At 41.9% G+C, this 19,252-nt stretch overlaps 1 non-coding gene across 1 annotated transcript; it reads right to left on the reverse strand.

The window, feature by feature from the left end:
• Nucleotides 1-1,550: 1,550 nt before the first annotated feature.
• Nucleotides 1,551-1,669, reverse strand: LOC145409120 (5S ribosomal RNA). Its single transcript, XR_013899044.1, has one exon. It is a non-coding gene; the product is annotated as a 5S ribosomal RNA (ribosomal RNA).
• Nucleotides 1,670-19,252: the final 17,583 nt, after the last annotated feature.

A 19,252-nucleotide genomic window follows, 5' to 3' on the forward strand; every position in this document is an offset into this window, starting at 1 on the left:
ATATTATTCATAACTATCAAAATAAATATATATAGCTGTGTTTTTCCGACTTAATTTTACTTTATATATGTATGAACAGCTTCTCATCTGTCATATTTTTTTCAGTACCATGTTAGGAACACTGGAAAGCAATATTAAAGACATGTCCGGGTGTGGGTTCTTTATTTATTTAACTTCTGCTTAGTTGAAATTGGTAATTATAAGCTGTGATTGTAATTTATCTGTCATCAAACAACGTTTTCACTTATAGGGATAGAATTAGCGTATAATGACAATCAATTGTTTTGTTATGGATGGCGAAATGCATCCCATAGGCTTGAGTTCGAACGGATAACCCAGAAGATCGAAATTTACACAGAACTATTTTATTCTACTGTAGGTCCAATTCGTCTCGTACGGAATAAGCACTGCTTACAGATTTTGCCTTCCATCGTTGTGATTACTTCCTGGTCCTATATTGGTGTGGTATTAGGGCGACCTGAAAGGTGAGTATTGTCCGTTGTGCCTCCCTTACGAAATCACCTAATGTGAACTATCTGTTCGGGATTCTTTCCTCCTAAATAAAAGTACATCATGTCCTCTCTCAGTAGTTGGACGCATGTTGTTTTGCCCTGGCCATACCAAGGTATATACTAGGTCTGCCTGACGTAGTAAGGTGTAAGATGTAATGACCAACAGTCATCGCCTGACCGAACATGGTTCACATGTCGTCTCTCAGACGTAGCAATTCTCGCGAATGAATGTTAAGGCTTTAGAATTTCCTGGGTTCGTTTATACCTTCATCATCAGCAGATATGAAGCTTGAGGAAAGTCAGGCTAGCCAATCACTAATATGTAGCTGTGATAGAGCTCTCGTGATGTTTCACATGTTACACTTAATCTTCGGACGAAACCGTTTCACATGTTACACTTAATCTTCGGACGAAACCGTTTCACATGTTACACTTAATCTTCGGACGAAACCGTTACTCTTAATCTTCGGACGAAACCGGGACGCGTCTTTTGTCTTTCACTGTACCTCTTATGCTCCTGAAGAGGGATTATAAGAGGTCCAAGAACTTTCTATTTCAGCTTTTGCAGACTAACACAGTATTTGTGCGCACTTGTTTACCATTACCTGTGACCTCAAATGACCTCCCACCTGTGACCTCAAATGACCTCGGAGGTCAACCTCACATAGCATATGTTCATACTTGAGGTCATGTGAGTCTTCATGTAAAAATTGGGGTGCTTGGTCCAATCGTTCGAGCATGAATTACCGGTGACTTCAAATGGCCCCCAATCAGTGACCTGAAATGATCTCGGAGGTCAACCTCACGTAACCATGTCCGAACTGGAGGTCATGTGAGTCTCCATGCCAAGAATTGGGCTGAAGGGGTGCCCGGCGTTGCCCGAGCCAAAAAGGTGAACACACTACCGACGACCTCAAATGATTCATTCATTCATTGCCAGACGCCATGTATCCCAGACGGGGTGGCCAAGGGCTTAGAGTTAAATGTTTTACAGGGAGGGGCACTAATCCTCCACCAACCCCACTTGACACGTAGGGATGCCAACAGCATCTGGTGTTCCCAGGCGGTCACCCATCCAAGTACTAACCAGACCCAACGTTGCTTAACTTCGCTGATCAGACGGGAAGCGGTGTACTCAACGTGGTATGGCCGTTGGCCCTCAAATGATCCAGATCTAAATATTGACCCTCCTAAAACCATCCTTTGATCTCCCTCATTCAGAATATAGATGGGTCTGGGCCTTGCTTTGGCCTTGATAGGACAAACAATCAGACAAACAATGCGTCTCTTTTATATATACCTGGTATGGATAATAAAAAATATTATATAACATATATGATATAAAACACATGATATACACACACACATACAATATATATATAGATAGATAGATAGATAGATAGCGTGGTCGTAGGTACTTGTAGGGAGACAGGGAGGTCGATTGTAGATCGTTGAAGCACTGCCAGAATAAAGTCGTGAGACATGGTATGGCTTGAACTTGTTTCTGCTTATCGAATGATGGGTCGTCGGGTAGGGTGAATATGTAGGTCTCTCTCTCTCTCTCTCTTTGTGTGTCAGCGAGGTGCGTTAGAGCACTCTTGAGTTACGGAGTTTATTGTACAGTTATATCGAATTGTGATTTACGTAGCATGATGGCAAAGCCTCCTAGCTGACCCTCTTGTTATCGGGCTTTCTCTCCAACCCCTTGTGACATGAAGGGAATCTCTCTGACATTATATACAGCTTGGAGAGGATGTGTGTGTGTGATGTATGTGCCTGGTAGATTTCCATTCACATGGACTGACCGACTAGAACTTGTTACCCCACGTGTCTGAATACGTCATGAAATCCTTGGACGTCTGGACTACAAAGAGACTGTTTGAGATACATCATATGATAAGCATTCTTGATGGTCTGGGACAACAAGACTGTGGATATACATTATGTGGATTGACATTCCCAGTGAGAAGCTGTGTGTGTCTCCAGCAGACACTACATCATGCACATTGTGCTATGAGATATATACTAGTGCATATATAAAGCCTACATATCGCTCGGTCACGCAAAGCTATTTACCAACGACAGTAAATATTGTTATAACATATTAATGCTAACTATATACACTTTACAATCAACTTGTAGGCTAATTAAGTGAAATACATAATTCTGTAGAAGTAATATAGTTGTGATAATATAGTGATTATAACTAGTCATTTTAGTAATATTATTGTAACATAATAAAATTGTACATATATAATAGGTATACAAATATAATGACAATATTAAAATAATACAATGGCAAGTCTACTGTAGTCAATTTTACAATATATATGAGAAGGACTCTCTGTATATATTCATATATAAATGAGACAGAATAATTAAAGTAAGCCTGTATTATGTGTAACCCATATTTTATATATATATATATATATATATATATATATATATATATATATATATATATATATATATATATATATATATATATATATATATATATATATATATATATATATATACTCTGTCTCACTTGCACAGAACAGTTCATAAACACTGATCCCAGGTTAGCAGTCCTTGCTTGCAGTCTGTGCATGGACGAAAGTAATATAGCAAATATGATGGAGAAAATTTAAGAAGATGACTGGAGCTGGCTGTATACACAATAAGAGTTAAACATAATCCTACTGTATGCTTCCCAAGGTTGTATTGTCTGATTTATTACTTGCATCGTTTCATACTTGGGTGAAGTCAGATTAATGTGTGCACTTATATTTAAGTTCATCCTAGGTAATGGCTGGAAGTACCTGTGAATGTGGTTGAAAATGGTGTAATAAGTTTTTAGTGTTCAAAGTGCATACTGTAGGTGTCAGAACTGCACAGTAATCTGGTGAGATGTATAAATCAGATGTTGATGTATGGGCTGGAGGTGTGTCTGGGCAAGTCACAAAAACTGATGTATTTTGAGTGAAGTAGAACTGTGAATGTCCAATGCGATGATGATGGATAGGTTTATCTGGAGCAAATGTGAAGTTGCAGTAATGAGGGATGTCGTAATCTTTTATGATAGCCATTCCACAAGGGACTGTCTCAGCTGGTTGAAACGTGAAGACGTACGCAGGACAAAGATGAAATGCATGTAATGATATGCGACATCTCTGTTCAGTAGTTGTTTCACTAGTGAAAGTGACAGCATCCTGTTTCTTGGAGACCATGATGACTTCTGTTTTGATGTTCATGGTGACTAATGAGTCATCTTTCTTAGAAGGAAAAAGGTATATCTGATTGACTGTGAAAAAAATCATCTGTTACGAACGGTACATGAACTACTATTGATGCTGCTGTGATTGTTGCTTCCAAATACGGATAATATAAGATCAGATTACTTTCCTCAAACAAAGGTCTCAAACCATGCTTATATATGCCTTGAGTAATTGTTTGACGGAGATTGAGAACGGTTAGTAAATTAATGACGATCCTTCCGTTACCAGCATTAGCAATTCCTTTCATGACAGACTGAAAATGAGCTCTAGTATTGTCTAATTGTAGAATTATTACGTCAGTATGTTGGAATAGTGTACTGTTTCCTTCTAGTGCATTTACTTTCTCCACAATTCCTAGAGTTGACATTCCTGCCTTCCTTAGGTTCTTTACAATTGTCGGCATTAAGGTGTTCTGGGTATCAGCCAACATATGTTGATGTGAGAGAATTTGTGCAATTTTGTTATTTTTTTATTTATTTATTTCCTCCAGTTCATTTCTGTAGCCAGTCCAAAAATGTTGCCTATAATTGCTCCACCTAGGTCGAACAAACCACGTCTGTTACGTGTATTTGTGATGTCGTTTCCTGCCCTAAGTCTGTTACTCCCACCTGATGGGATGTCCCAGATCATGATGATCATTATGAGCTTAGCCTGTTTTAGCTTCCAGTTAGTTAACTTTATTAATTCAGTCACTTCCTGTGTGGGGTGATCATGTGAGGAAGGACGTGTTAATACCGCTTCCAGAGTTCTAAGTGGTCCTAATATTTTCTGTAACATTACTGCATTGGTAGGTCTTGCAGTACGTCCAAACTAATTTCAGTACTTATGTTCTGTACAGTTGCCGTTGAGGCTGTTGGGGCGATCAGGCACCTTTGTCTGATTACATGTTGAGGGTGTAAGTGAGGTGATCCTCTTGATATCAACAGGAACATGATCCATGGAATAATTCACCTTATCTTTACCTACCGAAAGAACAAATGTATTAGAGATCTAATCCACTGTTGATAGCAAGTTTTGCTAAGGGTGATGATAGTGATGACAGATACTACAGTTATCTCGACCTTATTACCTAACCTATAAAAGGAGTCTAAATCGATTCCTAAGTCATGTAAATGCCTTGTTATGGTGAGAGCTGTATTGGTTGCACCTATGTTTGTCTGGTATGTGACCGCAGTTTATTCTGATATGTGTTAATTGCTTCTGGCTTATTTTCCCTGTGTGTACTAGCCTTTCGGTCGTGTCAGGTGTTTTATAATTGCAAGCTAAATTTCTTGAGAACTTTTTTAAGTGATCAATATGCATTTCTTTTTCTTTGTCACTCGATAGTGACTTAATCACTACCTTATTGACTTTTCTCTTAATTACTCTGTATGTGCCTTCAAATTTCGGTGACAGTTTATTGTCTCTTGTGTGAATGATGCCAAAGACAACAGCACCTGTACTGATGTTTGATTCTTTTGCCTCCTTATTAAATGATTCTGTCATTTCTTCCTTGGAGGCGTTGGGTGAATCGGTAGAGAGGCGGCCTGCAGTCCTAAATAACCCAGATTCGAATCCCGGCTGGGGCACGGAATAGTTTAAGGATTTGAATTTCATAAAAGCAGACTTTCCTGGTCTACCATAAGCCTCGCCGACATGTCGTAAAAATACCCCCGCTAATACCAGTACACAAGTCCTGTCCTTGCCAGGATGCCCTGCATGTGGACTATCGTGTATTACCCTTAAAATGTGAGGTATCATTGTACCAGGAATAACTATCTGCTTAATATTTTTTCTATGATTTGATTGTCCTGGATTTACCCTATATAAGGCACTATTTACCACTGTGAATTGTTCAAGTGGTACCTGTAACTTGGGTAATGGTACATCATCGCCTGACTCGAGATGATATATTACTTTAGACCATACTGGGTCCTGTCTTTGTGCCTGTGAAATTTCTTGATCTGTAGGGATCGTTTCACCATTGTTGGAGATTGATTCCCGTGGACTTATTGTAGCGACAATGACTGACGGATTTCCCAATAAGGCATCTGCTGCCAAATTTATTTTACCTTTTATATAGTGAATATTTACATTGTAATTCTAGATATTACATTTCCATCGTGCCCTCCTGCCAGATAGAAGTTTTTCCTGGAACATGCCTACAAGAGGCTTGTGGTCTGAGTATAGGTGAATTTCGTATATATCGATACACAGTCACGAAAATTCTGTAGAGCAAATATTACCGCTAGGACTTCTAAGTCTGCTGTACAGTAATATTTCTCTGCTCCTTTTGTTTGTCTACTAGCAAAAGCAATGGGTTTGTACTGTACATATATATATATATATATATATATATATATATATATATATATCACACAGGCTGTGTAGCCTATGCCCAAAGTCGGACACATAGTATATATATATATATATATATATATATATATATATATATATATATATATATATATATATCACACAGGCTGTGTAGCCTATGCCCAAAGTCGGACACATAGTATATGTATATATATATATATATATATATATATATATATATATATATCACACAGGCTGTGTAGCCTATGCCCAAAGTCGGACACATAGTATATATATATATATATATATATATATATATATATATATATATATATATATATCACACAGGCTGTGTAGCCTATGCCCAAAGTCGGACACATAGTATAAATATATATATATATATATATATATATATATATATATATATATATATATATATATATATATATCACACAGGCTGTGTAGCCTATGCCCAAAGTCGGACACATAGTATATATATATATATAAATATATATATATATATACATAGTATAAATATATATATATATATATATATATATATATATATATATATATATATATATATATATATATATATATATATATATCACACAGGCTGTGTAGCCTATGCCCAAAGTCGGACACATAGTATATATATATATATATATATATATATATATATATATATATATATATATATATATATATTGTTACGGAACAGAGAAAGATAATGTACACTTTAAGTGAGAATGCTAAAAATCACTACTGTCCCGTAAAGTTCCAGGTTCAAAACAAAGAGTTAGGTAAAATTACAAGTTAAAGTTTAATGCTCAAACTAACAACAAAACATTCAGGACTCATAAGGATAATGTAATGGCAAATAAACAGGTTAAATATATGGTTAACTGCAATAGCCTCTATTAACACGAAATTAGCAAGAGTAAATTTATCTAAGTCAGCCCTGATAAAATGAGATACCAGATAATACTCAGTGAATGCCAGATAAATTATTACAGATACAAACTATTATCAAAAATGACTGACATAAAGATCCCTACATGAATTACAAAAACTTCACTAGGCCTTCAAATTAAACTTATGCTATACAGTACAAGAAAAAAATGCAATAACAGTTATACTCAAATTACACCCAGCTGCTAGATGTTTGGAGATTTCTTGAGCACTCACAATAATAATATCTGTACAGGGGAGGACAGAGATGTGAACAAAATGAGGAGCAGATCTAAGTGGCCATGATGCAGAGACTGAGCTCATTATATAGGGGCCGGCAGAGCTTGATACAACTTGTAAGAAGGACGCGCAAATGAAGCCATGGGGACAAAGAGTTGACAATCCTGGTCTGAACTCCAGAAATGACGACTTACTCTACTATAACGGTAGAAGGGGGGAACTGAGGCAGAACACGCTCGTGATCAAACATGCAGCATACTGTGCGTTAAAATTACACAAAGGATGATGAAATCATAGGCTATGTAACACCTCCCCACAAAGAAAAAGAAATTTACAAAGGAAATTTCTTATTACTCTAAAACAATCTGTCTAAAGTCTAGATAAGCAATCTGCAATAACATTTTCTTTCCCCTTGACATGTTGTATGTCTAATGAATACTCCTGAAGAAGTAGACTCCATCTTGTCAATCTCTGATTTTTATCTTTAAACTTACTAAGGAATTTCAGTGGGTTATGATCGGTATAAATGACTATGGGGTCAAAACCAGAACACAAATAAAATGAAAAATGCTGTAAACCCAAAATCAAGGCCAAAAGCTCTTTCTCAATAGTTGAGTAGTTCTTTTGAGGTGGAGTGAACTTCTTACTGTAATAAGATACAGGGTGCTCAACACTCTGATCATCCTCTTGCAGCAAAACAGCCCCAGCTCCTGTATCACTTGCAGACTCGGGTGGAACAGCTACAGTGCAGACTGGATTATTTTCGTCCCGCCTGTGATATAACTTTAGCATGTTGATGTGACATAGTTGCTTGTTCTTTCTACGATCTGGTGTGGCGATGACATAGTTGACATCACTGAGTTTCTTCTCCACGAAATAAGGACCACTAAACTTGGCTTGAAGAGGTTGCCCATGAACTGGTAGCAGAATCAAAACCTGATCTGGCTGAAAGTGGCGTAACCTGGACTTCTTATCATACCAAGTCTTCATCTTCTCCTGAGCAGCTCCTAAATTCTCTCTCGCCAGCTGTAAAGCAGTGGACAGCTGTTCTTTGAACTTCATCACATACTCCAGCAGGTTGATGTCATCTTCCTCCGACAGCCAGCATTCCTTGAGTAACTTAAGGGGTCCTCTTACTTCATGGCCAAACAGTAGTTCAAAAGGTGAGAAGCCCAGTGATTCATTTGGAGATTCTCTTGCGGCAAACACAAGGAATGGAAGACCTTTATCCCAGTCTTTCTGATGTTCCAAACAGTATTTCTTGAGCATCGATTTGAGTGATGATATCTCTCCAACGTTCCTTGGGTCTGGGGATGGTAAGCTGAAGACGTGATCTGGGTGATGCCCAACTCTTTCAGAGACTGCTTGAAAACATTTGACATGAAATTACTTCCTCGGTCTGACTGTACCTCCTTGGGCAGACCAAACTTTGTGAAGAACCCTAGCATTTCCTTAACCACGTTCTTTGCTGAGATGTTTCTAAGTGGAATGGCTTCAGGATAACGAGTAGCCATATCAATCATGGTCAACACATAAGAAAATCCTGAAGAAGTCTTAGGAAGAGGGCCCACAATATCCACCAACACACGGGTGAAAGGCGCCTCAAAAGGAGGAATGGGAACTAGAGGTGCAACCTTTTCGGTCTGATTACACTTCCTCACAAATTGACAGGTGTGACAAGACTTACAATACCAGGAAACATCCCTGAAGATACCTGGCCAGTAGAAGTGTTTCAAAATGCGTGCCACAGTCTTCCTCACCCCAAGGTGTCCTGCCAAACTGGTATCATGAGCCACTCGAATGATATCCTGCCTACAAACACGAGGGATGACAACTTGATGTACAACCTCCCATTCACAGTCAGCTGATGCTATTGGGGGTCTCCACTTCCTCATAAGTACTCCTGACTTTACATAATAACAAGTAGAAGCACCGGCTGACTCTTCTTCACTGTAAGCAGAGTTAGCTAGACCTTTCAACTCAGGGTCAGCAACCTGCAACTCAACCAACTCTTGACGAGACAAATTATCAACACTACGGGGTACTGCCTCATCTGGTGAGTGGTCCAAATTAGCAAGAAAAGTGTCAGCTAGGATAACATCATCATCATCATTATCCTCTAAATCACCAGTAACTTTAGACTTAGCCCTAGTGACAGCACATGCAGGGAACACATCAGGGACATCACAATCCTGGGACGCAGCCACTGGCTCACTAGACAACTGAGGAGCTGGACACACTTGACTTCCACCAATATCATTTCCAAGTAAGAAAGTTACACCTGACATTGGGAGTGTCTCAACCAACCCAACCATAACAGAACCATTAACAAAACCAGACTCTAAATTCACTCTGCACAGAGGGACAGAGAAGTAATTATTCCCTACACCTTGTAAGATTACAGTTTCATCAAAGGAATTAACATTAGAGCCTAGAACACTGGTCAGCATAAGGGATTGGCAAGCACCTGTATCACGATATATTTGAACTGATTTCCTGTCATTACTGTCCAGAGGACTGACAAAACCTTCAGACAGGAAATTAGCACATGAACTCTTGAGAGTGTCACCCACGTTACTGCTCAAAAGAGGAGCTCCATCATGAGAATTTAAGTTACCCCTCAAAGCAGGTTCAGTTAACTCAGTTAAAGAATTCTGGGAACTCTCAAGAGTGGACACTAGACCAATTGACTGAATATTTAAAGACTCCTTTTTGTTCACATCACGCTGTCTCCTGAAACATCTCTCCGTAGTATGACCAAGCTTACTACAATAAGTACATTTACTTTTCTGAAATCTAGAGGTGAAGCTGGTATTTACTTCCTGAGAAACATCATCTTTATTCTCTTTCCTGTTACCTGTACTCTGAGTAGAGGCAACGTACTTACTCTCAGCTTTCCCTTTTTCTCTAGAATATCTCTTGTGAGTGAGAACATACTCATCAGCTAAAACTGCAGCATCAGACAAATTATCTATTCTTTTCTCATCAAGATATAGGCTTACATCTTTACTAATACACCTTTTGAAGTCCTCCAGCAAAATCATCTGCTTAAATTTGTCAAAATCAGAATCCACATTCTTAGAATTTAACCACTGCTCTAACAAATCTTCTTTGATTTTTGCATACTCAACATGGGATTGCTTATCTTGCTTGTAAGTTGTCCTAAATTTTACTCTATAGGCTTCAGGAACAAGCTCATAGGCCTTAAGAATCAAGCTCTTAACTACATCATAATTATCAGATTGATCCTGAGGCAAAGATGCATAAGTTACTTGAGCTTTACCGGTGAGAACAGTTTGAAGGAGTACTGGCCAATACTCCTTAGGCCAATTAAAACCTGTAGCTACCCTCTCAAACAACTGAAAATACTTTGTTAAATCAGATTCATTAAAAGGAGGGACAAGTTTAACATTTTTAGCCACATCAAAATCATCAGAGCTAGATGATCCAGTTCCACCTTGTTTCATGCGATACTCATGGTCTGCCTGAATCCTGGCAAGTTCAACTTGTGCCTGAGCCTGTATCTGTGCCTCCTGAATCCGAACCTGAGATTCCGCCTCCTTAGCCTGAGACTCAGCCTCCTTAGCACGTGCTTGAAATTCAGCCTCCTTAACACGAGACTCCTGCAGGGCTAGCTGTAACTTAGCTAATTCAATCTGCGTTTGCTCATTTGGAGGAGTTACATTAAACAAGCTTTCATTAATCATGTCAACAATTTGATCTTTAGAATGATGAGAGCGAACAGCAATTCCCCAATTGTTGAGCAACAAGCTTAAGTTCATTCTTTGTTCTGTTTTCTATATCACACACTGTTTGCACATTTGACAAAAAATCTTTGGCTTCATCAAGTGTAGTAATAGTAGCCATCATGTATAAGTAACAGTCACAAAATATCAAGCAATATCCTTATGATAATATCCTGAATATCCTGATAAGAGGTCGCCAAATTTATGTTACGGAACAGAGAAAGATAATGTACACTTTAAGTGAGAATGCTAAAAATCACTACTGTCCCGTAAAGTTCCAGGTTCAAAACAAAGAGTTAGGTAAAATTACAAGTTAAAGTTTAATGCTCAAACTAACAACAAAACATTCAGGACTCATAAGGATAATGTAATGGCAAATAAACAGGTTAAATATATGGTTAACTGCAATAGCCTCTATTAACACGAAATTAGCAAGAGTAAATTTATCTAAGTCAGCCCTGATAAAATGAGATACCAGATAATACTCAGTGAATGCCAGATAAATTATTACAGATACAAACTATTATCAAAAATGACTGACATAAAGATCCCTACATGAATTACAAAAACTTCACTAGGCCTACAAATTAAACTTATGCTATACAGTACAAGAAAAAAATGCAATAACAGTTATACTCAAATTGCACCCAGCTGCTAGATGTTTGGAGATTTCTTGAGCACTCACAATAATAATATCTGTACAGGGGAGGACAGAGATGTGAACAAAATGAGGAGCAGATCTAAGTGGCCATGATGCAGAGACTGAGCTCATTATATAGGTGCCGGCAGAGCTTGATACAACTTGTAAGAAGGACGCGCAAATGAAGCCATGGGGACAAAGAGTTGACAATCCTGGTCTGAACTCCAGAAATGACGACTTTACTATAACGGTAGAAGGGGGGAACTGAGGCAGAACACGCTCGTGATCAAACATGCAGCATACTGTGCGTTAAAATTACACAAAGGATGATGAAATCATAGGCTATGTAACAATATATATATTGTTACGGTGGCGCCAGCCCCGGGCTATTACAAAAAGACAACAAGGCAGCCTTAGATGATCGGCCTCCACTGCGTTGCAAAAATAACGCAGACCCTGGCACTGACACTCCGCAAACTAGAGAAAAACTGCGCAACGGAAAAGTACTTACTTAAGAACGCAACACTGTACTTTGATAATAAAACGGAACAACCTACCTATAGATCTAGCCTACTATCGTCACTACCGGAAGTAATACCGCCCGAGACAGTATACAGGAACACCTCCCACTTACTTCCGGTGATGACGACTTTCTACTTAACCCGTGTCCAAGGGGGAACGCAGTTAATAGCTCACGATGGTTCTCACTAGCCTTGAGCAAAGAGATGGGATTAACTGTGTAGGGGTTAGGGGTGTGTGTGTATGTACGGGTGTTGGGGAACGTTAACAAAGGCAGCGAGAAGACCACGGTGAGCCAAACTGGCCCTCCAAAGACAACACGGTTACAAAAACAAAATAAAGTAACTACTTCCCTCAGTCAGCAACAAAAGAATAAAAATAAACTTAAATGAAAACGCCAGCTCGGCATAAAAATGACTGAGGAGAGAGTGTGCACACACGCACGATACGGAAGCTAGCTGGGAAGAGACTGCCCTGATCAAGGCTCGTGCACGGCAAAGCGCGAACGCATAATCAAATTAATTAATAAGAACTTATATTCGTGCCCCTCTCTCTCTCTATACAATGAATTGGTACTTCTAATGCAAGCAAAACATCATTAAATATACTGGTAGCTCACATAAGACAATCAAAATAAATGCATACTCAGCATGGTATAAAATAAAATTGCCCTCAGTGGCGGGAACGAAAGAAACAAAAGAATTTGTAGCACTCGCTAATGTAAACTCCGCGAATGACGCGGATACATACTGCATAATCACCCTAGCCCAGCTGTAACGGCTGCATCCATGGGAACGGAAAGGCGGACAACGTAACACGCCCTTCCCCAAGGGAAAATTTTGAGCCCTGGATCAAAATTTTCGAATCAAGACCCTGACCCCTCCCTGGATAAACAATCAGCAATTACGTTATCAGTCCCCTTAATATGCCTAACTTCTAAATTGTACTCTTGCAAAAGCAAACTCCAGCGGGTCAAACGCTGGTTCTTAAATTTAAACTTGTTCAAAAACTGCAGGGGATGATGGTCTGAATAAATCTTGATCACAGGGCCAAAAGGGGGCAGGTAGACAGCAAAGTGTTGCAGGGCCAGGATAATCGCTAATAACTCCTGCTCTATGACGGAATAGTTCTTCTGGGCTCTATTAAACTTCTTTGAGAAGTATGATATGGGATGTTCAACCTGGCCCTCATCTGGCTGCATCAACACTGCTCCTACCCCTACTCGGCTAGCATCAACTGCCAGCACAAAAGGTTTGTCAAAATCTGGTGCACGCAATATAGGGTGGTGGCACAGCAGAGACTTAACCGTAATAAAAGCTTGCTCACACTCGGCTGTCCACTGCCACTTCTTATCCTTGCGCAATAAGTCAGTAAAAGGGGCAAGCACTGTGGAGTAATTCCCAATGAATCTTCGGTAATAGCCGATCATGCCCAAAAATCGCTGGAGGGCACTGCGACACTGGGGTGCTGCAAAGTTGGAAATGGCATCCACCTTAGCCCGAGGTGGAGCCACTTGCCCATGTCCCACAACAAATCCAAGGTACTGGACCTTAGCACGTACGAACTCGCACTTGTCTAAGTTGACTACTAAGCCAGCTTCCTCCAACCGCTTAATGAGCATTTCCACATGATCAAGGTGCTCCTCCCACTTGGTGTCATACACAATGACATCATCGATGTAAACGACACAATTGGGTATGCCATCCACCACTTTATCCATAAGCCTCTGGAAAGTGGCTGGAGCATTCTTCAATCCATAAGGCATCACCTGGCACTGATATACTGCACCACTGACAACAAAGCTAGCCACTTGTTTAGCCCGTTCCGTCAGCGGGACCTGCCAGTATCCTTTTACTAAGTCAAGTTTGGTGATATAAGTGGCATTTCCCACCTTGTCCACGGAGTCATCGACCCGAGGTAAAGGATAAGCATCGGTCTTAGTGAATTAACTTTCCGGAAGTCCACACACAACCTAACCTTCCCATCTGGCTTCGGCTGCAAGGTAACTGGTGAACTCCACTCACTGAAACTCCTCTTGATCAATCCATGGTCCAACATATACTTGATCTCATTATCGAGAGCTTTCTGTCTGATAGGGTTGATGCGGTAAGGAGCTAATTTTACAGGCTTACTATCCCCAACGTCAATGTCATGAGTAGCCCAAGCTGTCAATCCCGGTGAATCTCCAAAAACTTTCGGATGTTTCCATAATCTGTTGCACAGCTCTTCTCGCTTTACTGGCTCAAGGTGTCGCAATTTCTCCACCAGAGCTGCATAACCATTGCCCTCCCATAGGTCAGCTGGTAACATCTCACCACGACTAAGCACTTCCTCCTGCTCCTCCAACTCACTACCAACCGCCAAAACTACAGGAGCGCTCTTATCCCTGGTTCCCTCAACGTCCACTCCAAAGTCACCTTCCAGGGACTGCGGCTGTAACCCTGGTCCACTACTCACATTACCGGCACCAACAGCTCCCTCCACAGCACGTTCCTTTGATGCCACGTCCTCCTTTCCCCGTCCTTCACATCCCCGGTGAGAGACATCAGCAGTCATCTCACAATGAGAATCAACTGGGTGGTAGTATGGCTTCAACATATTAATGTGGCACAACTGAGTACTCTTCCGCCTATCTGGGGTAACAATAAGATAGTCAAGTTCCCCAACTCTCTTCTTCACAATATAAGGACCACTGAATCTAGCCGCCAGAGGTTTTCCTTGCATGGGCAGCAGTGCCAAAACTTCATCTCCTTGCTTAAACTCACGACTTCTGACCTTCTTATCATAATGAGCCTTCATTTTCGCTTGAGCCCCGATTAGATGGTCACGGGCAAGCTCTAAAGCGCAATGCAGTCTCTCCCGAGTGCGGCAGACATAGTCAAGCATGGATTCCTGGCTGCCAGATTTGTTGTTACTCCAGGCCTCTCGCACCACATCCAAGGGACCACGAACTCTGTGCCCAAACACTAACTCATTGGGTGAAGTCCCAATCCTTTCCACTATCATAGCAGAAGCTGCGCAGCATGGTCTTTAAGGTCTGATGATGCCTCTCCAGGGCACCTTGTGACTGCGGATGGTAGGCACTGGACAAAATGTGTTTGATGCCCAACTCTGTCATTATCTGCTTAAACAAATTAGATGTAAAATTCACTCCACGGTCTGACTGCAACTCCTTGGGCAGGCCAAAATGAGTAAAGAACAGGATAAGTTGCTTGACTACTGACTTCGCCTGCATGCTTCTGATTGGTATAGCCTCTGGGTATCGCGTGGTAACATCCATTATGGTTAACAAATACTTGTTTCCAGCAGAAGTAGGAGGTAAAGGGCCCACGATATCAATGATTACCCGGGTAAACGGAGGTTCAACTGCAGGAATGGGAGTCAAAGGGGCCACAGGAAGAACTTGATTAGGCTTGCCCACTATCTGACACGTGTGACAGCTCTTGATGTACGCAGCAACTTGTCCCGGCATACTTGGCCACCAAAAATTATATCTTAAGCGCTGCACTGTCTTTCTGTTTCCCAAGTGACCTGCTAAAGGTCCCTCATGTGCTAACTGTATTAACGGCACCCTATACTGCACAGGCACCACCACCTGCACTAACTCACCCACTCCTCCATCCACCGTGGCGCCAGTGGGCGTCCATCGGCGATGTAAAACATTGTCTTTATTCAGGAACTCCTCCTTACCACACTCCATACTTCTTTCTTCCCCTACTCGAGCAAACAAGGGCTTTAATGTTACATCCTCCTGTTGCTTCACCCTCAATTCTGCTGGCCCAACACCCGCCAGCTCTACTGAGGACTGAGATAAGGGACTGGTCGGGACACTGGATTGCGAAGGGCGATCAATCTCAGCGTCACCTCTAGTACACTCGACAGGGGAAGGAATGTCAGACTCCACACTGACATCATCATCACCTCTACCCTCAACAGTGACACTCTGTTCCTCAGGCGCGTTTGACGGTGGTCCTGCATCCCCGCAGTCGACCCCAGCGTCCTGAAATTCTAATTCAGTCGATGGGCTGGGTTCAGTCTCCACACAGACACACTCAGCACCACCTCTAGTGTCCTGAGTGTGAAGTGGGGCGGCACCCATACACGCATTCCCACTCTCCTCACCCACCACAGCAACACTCTGCTCACTAGGTTCCTCCATTGGTGGCCCTGCCTCATCACAGTCGACCCCAAGAACCTGTGACTTCACCAGTTCTTCCTCCCGGGCTGCAATCTGTGCCATAGATCGTGTTATTGCACAGACCGGGAACATGGCTTCCACTTCTGCATCAACTTCAATACCAATTTCTGGGGCGTCAAAACACTTCTCTGCCACAACAACTGGTGGGGGAAGAGATGGAAATACTTTCTCCCCAGCCAGGTCGTTCCCCAGCAGAAAATCAATCCCCTCTACTGGCATTACATCAGCAACAGCTACTTGAGCTGCAGCCTGAACAATGGGGCAATCGAGTTCCACATGAACATAATCATAGTATTCATCTGAGTTCATGCCTCTACACAGCACATACTTCCCTGAGTTTACAGGCCCTCCAGTCACGTTTCTGCACACAGACTGTTGTGCACAGGTATCACGAGCCACAGTAACTGGATAACTGATCCCATGAATTTTCACTGTGCCGTGACATATAAAAGGTTTACACCAGTCTAGGGACGATTTCTGAGGCAGTTCATCCGGAGGTGGCGTAGCATGTTGGGTAACCTTTTCAGCCTGAGCTGGCAGCGAGCACAGCCGGCTGAACTCCAGCTTTCCACAGACTTCTCCCTCACCGTTACCACTCTCCCAACTCCTCTCGTTCACCTGACTCGAACCTACAATTAGTGCCACTGGTTTGGCATTTTGGGAGGCCTTCCACTTAGGGCAGTTAGGCTTGATGTGCCCACTCTGCAAAAGTAACAAACTAGCTTCGAACTGGATACAGGGCTCTTTCTCCCTGAATTCTTTTTCTCCTCTGAACTTCCCTTGGACTGATTCACAGGAGATTTATCCCAGGCAGGGCCACTCACAGTCCTCTCCCTGGAATACTGAAAATTAGCGTACTTGACCCCCATACTCCGCAAGGCCAACACCCAGTCATCAGCCCATGTCGCTGCTTCCTTCAAGGTCTTAAATCTCTTCTCCCTAATTTTAACACCAATTTCTTTGTCAGCCATGTTGGTAAAATGTTCCATCAAAAGCAGTTCACGCACCTCGTTATACGAAGTGGCGCTCTCACTCAGCAACCACTCGTCTAACCTCTCCTCCAGATACCTGGCGTAGGCCATATAGGTGTCAGCAGGCCTTTTCCGAGCACCACGGAACAACAACCGATAAGCCTCTGGTCTAAGTTCATATGCCTTCAGGATGGCTGTTTTAAATTCATCATAATCATCTACATCCTCAGGGCTCAACCTATTATACACTTCCAAGGCTTTTCCCTTCCAGCACATTAGATACCAACCCCACCCAGCGCTGCCTTGGCCACTCAAACTCCCTAGCCTTCTTCTCAAACCCTGACAAACCATTCTGTCACCTTCAACTCATCAAATGCTGGCACTAATTTTAGACTCCTTGAGAACCAACTCTCCTATCCTCTGCACGGCCTGAGGTTTGGGTATCTGAAGTTGGTCTATTAGCAGTCACCTCCAAGCGAGTCTTCTCCAGCTCAAATCGCATTTTTTCACGCTGCAACTCCATCTCCTCTCTCGCACGCTGCATCTCCATCTCCCTCTCTTCTTTTGCACGCTGCATCTCCATCTTTTTCAACTCCAACTGCAACTGAGCCTCCGGTGACAAGACTCCAGGGTATATGGGAGTGGAATGAACAACTCCAGGGAAAGCACTAGACATACCTGGAACTGCTCTAAACTGGCTCGGCGGCATCATAGATGGTAATAGCGGGGTAGCAAAACGAGGCATTTCAGCACCATAGTCAAACTCAGGGCTCACACGGGGAGTACCTTTGCTATGTGCCTCTCGTTGTTCCATATTTTCCATATCCACAGGTGACTCAGCACGTACGCGATCTGGTGTAGACACGCGTGACTCCATGGCGACAAATCAATGGCAGTACTGAATAACGAAATACTAATGCTGACTGAGAAACTACACACACATCAACTTCACCTCAAAGTACAGAGAAAGCCAAGATAACGATATCCTAGCAAGAAAAAGGCACTGTTAGGATATCCTGATGCGAGGTCGCCACTGTTACGGTGGCGCCAGCCCCGGGCTATTACAAAAAGACAACAAGGCAGCCTTAGATGATCGGCCTCCACTGCGTTGCAAAAATAACGCAGACCCCGGCACTGACACTCCGCAAACTAGAGAAAAACTGCGCAACGGAAAAGTACTTACTTAAGAACGCAACACTCTGTACTTTGATAATAAAACGGAACAACCTACCTATAGATCTAGCCTACTATCGTCACTACCGGAAGTAATACCGCCCGAGACAGTATACAGGAACACCTCCCACTTACTTCCGGTGATGACGACTTTCTACTTAACCCGTGTCCAAGGGGGAACGCAGTTAATAGCTCACGATGGTTCTCACTAGCCTTGAGCAAAGAGATGGGATTAACTGTGTAGGGGTTAGGGGTGTGTGTGTGTATGTACGGGTGTTGGGGAACGTTAACAAAGGCAGCGAGAAGACCACGGTGAGCCAAACTGGCCCTCCAAAGACAACACGGTTACAAAAACAAAATAAAGTAACTACTTCCCTCAGTCAGCAACAAAAGAATAAAAATAAACTTAAATGAAAACGCCAGCTCGGCATAAAAATGACTGGGGAGAGAGAGAGTGTGCACACACGCACGATACGGAAGCTAGCTGGGAAGAGACTGCCCTGATCAAGGCTCGTGCTGCGTGCACGGCAAAGCGCGAACGCATAATCAAATTAATTAATAAGAACTTATATTCGTGCCCCTCTCTCTCTCTATACAATGAATTGGTACTTCTAATGCAAGCAAAACATCATTAAATATACTGGTAGCTCACATAAGACAATCAAAATAATCAAATGCATACTCAGCATGGTATAAAATAAAATTGCCCTCAGTGGCGGGAACGAAAGAAACAAAAGAATTTGTAGC

The sequence above is a fragment of the Coenobita brevimanus genome, chromosome 79 (assembly GCF_032717465.1).
Source record: "Coenobita brevimanus isolate Jiangsu-jjx chromosome 79, ASM3271746v2, whole genome shotgun sequence".
Lineage (NCBI taxonomy): Eukaryota > Metazoa > Arthropoda > Malacostraca > Decapoda > Coenobitidae > Coenobita > Coenobita brevimanus.